Genomic DNA, 3,057 nt, shown 5'->3' with positions numbered 1-3,057 from the left:
AACCAGAGCCGAAAAGTCAAAATGTTCCATTACCGTTCGTAGAAACATGTCAAACGATGTTTACAATCAATCCTTAGGGTCTTTTTAAACATAAAACTTTGATAATATTCCAACCGGACAACAGCGTATTCATTACAGAGGAAACAAAACGGAACGGCGCACCTGTGTGCTCGCGCAGTAAACAACTCCTTGGTCTCAGGCAGTCCACTGATTGAATGGTCTCTTATTCTCTACCCAGTAACAGTAGAAGCATGAAACAAGGTTCTAAAGACTGTTGACATCTAGTGGAAGCCTTAGGAAGTGCAATATGACCCCACAGACACTGTAGTCTGGATAGGGATTCAATTGAAAAACTACAACCCCCAGATTTCCCACTTCCTGGTTGGATTTTTCTCAGGTTTTTGCCTGCCATATGAGTTCTGTTATACTCACAGACATCATTCAAACAGTTTTAGAAACTTCAGAGTGTTTTCTATCCAAATCTACTAATAATATGCAAATATTTGACTCTGGGCTCGAGTAGCAGGCAGTTTACTCTGGGTACGCTTTTCATCCGAACGTGAAAATACTGCCCCCTATCCCTAACAGGTTTTAAGGAACCCCAAAGTTAATGTCTCAATGTAGTTTTCCACAATACTCACACTCTGCAGGGGAAATACCAAGTGAGTATACTTCCACGCAAGATATTACACTTACCAGTGACTTACCAAGCGAACTTCAGAAAGTTTGTACCTCAAACCATACAGACGTCTGCTGAGAAAATGAAAGAGAACGTGTCGCGGCCATGGGGTCTATATATAGGGGCGGACCCCAGCCGTGACACAGGTGTATAAGGGAGTAAATCTGTAAATCCTCACCTCGGATGTATCCCTCCGCCGCGGAGTGATACCAATATTTTGGAGTGATCCAATATAGTGAAACATAACGATTTTTCCCAGCCGCCTCTCGGTCCCTGCTCTCTCCTTCCTTTCCTCCTGTGAGACTGACCAGAGTGAGTGGACACCATCTTCCATTTGATGGCGAAACTGGAGTCGCACCGCATCTGCCTCATGCACAAATGTATGTTGTTCCTATGACCAGAGAAAGTTAAATAATTACTTCAAATTAAAATTGACACGACAGGCTGCTAATAATAATAAAACACAGGGCTATCGATACTTGGCTACTCATTCATTGCAGTTGCAGCCTGAGCGGAAGTACGGAGAAGCGCGTTTTGTAATATCGTCTAATAAAAACTTAAACATGAACTCACTCATAAAAACAGCAGCTCTTTGCTGTATTCATTGACAGTCTCTCTGTGGTCATGGTTTTAAAAGTTATTATATCTTACGTAGGCTAGTAGCCTATTAAACTTGGCTGTGGCCAGGTTCATGGAAGCTCTGTAGCGATGGTGATTTGAGATACCCTGATTGGGCAGTGCAGTAGGTACACTCGAATTAGTCACAGATTTTCTGGTCCGCTGGGTAGGCGGAGTTTGTGTCATGGGAACACTTTGCTTAGCCGGTGAGCAGGACCTTTGAATCAAGTGCATCTACCGGCAACAGCTCAACACGATTTAAAAATGAGTGCAAGCCTTTATCGTTCGTTGACTTTTTTACAGAAATATTTGGTTATCGACTACAAATGTCTTGAAGATCGACCGGTTGGCGACCACTGATCTAAGGAGATCTCTGAAGCTGCCATGCTACTCTTCTACCGTTAAAATACATTTTGTTTATATTTTTTGATTTAACCATTATTTAACTAGGAAAGTCAGTTAAGAACAAATTCTTATTTACAATGACAGCCTCCTGCGGGGACGCGGGATAAAAAAAATATACAGTTGAAGTCGGAAGTTTACATACATTTAGGTTGGAGTCATTAAAACTGGTTTTTCAACCACTCCACAAATGTCTTGTTATCAAACTATAGTTTTGGCAAATCGGTTAGGACATCTACTTTGTGCATGACACAAATCATTTTTCCAACAATTGTTTACAGACAGATTATTTCACTTATAATTCACTGTATCACAATTCCAGTGGGTCAGAAGTTTACATACACTAAGTTGACTATGCCTTTAAACTTCTTGGAAAATGCCAGAAAACAATGTCATGGCTTTAGAAGCTTCTGATAGGCTAATTGACATAATTTGAGTCAATTGGAGGTGTACCTGTGGATGTATTTCAAAGGCCTACCTTCAAACTCAGTGCCTCTTTGCTTGACATCATGGGAAAATCAAAAGAAATCAGCCAAGACCTCAGAAAAAAAATTGTAGACCTCCACAAGTCTGGTTGATCCTTGGGAGCAATTTCCAATGGCCTGAAGGTATCATGTTCATCTGTACAAACAATAGTATGCAAGTATAAACACCATGGGACCATTCTGTCTCCCAGAGATTAACGTACTTTGGTGTGAAAAGTGCAAATCAATCCCAGAATAACAGCAAAAGACCTTGTGAAGATGCTGGAGGAACAAAAGTATCTATATCCACAGTAAAACGAGTCCTATGTCCACATAACCTGAAAGGCCGCTCAGCAAGGAAGAAGCTACTGCTCCAAAATCGCCATAAAAAAGCCAGACTACGGTTTGCAACTGCACATGGGGACAAAGATCATACTTGTGTCCTATGGTCTGATGAATCAAAAATAGAACTGTTCGGCCATAATGACCATCGTTATGTTTGGAGGAAAAAGAGGAGGTTTGCAAGCCAAAGAACACCATCCCAACTGTGAGGCATGGGGGTGGCAGCATCATGTTGTGGGGGTACAAACATTATTGGGCACAGACAACAGCACAAAGGTCAAGAAGGTAGAGACAACAATACATTACACAAAGCAGCCACAACTGTCAGTAAGAGAGTGTCCATGATTGAGTCTTTGAATGTGTCCATGATTGAGTCTTTGATAATTGTCCAGTTTGAGTGTTTGTTGCAGCTCCTTCCAGTCGCTAGCTGCAGCGAACTGAAAAAAGGAGCTACCCAGGGATGTGTGGTCTATGGGGAACTTTAACAGAATGTGACTGGCAGAATGCGTGTTGTATGTGGAGCATGAGGGCTGCAGTAGGTATCTTAGATAG

The sequence above is a fragment of the Salmo salar genome, chromosome 13, assembly GCF_965601325.2.
Source record: "Salmo salar chromosome 13, fSalSal1, whole genome shotgun sequence".
In the NCBI taxonomy this organism is placed as follows: Eukaryota; Metazoa; Chordata; class Actinopteri; order Salmoniformes; family Salmonidae; genus Salmo; species Salmo salar.
Note: the sequence above shows the minus strand (reverse complement) of the source record.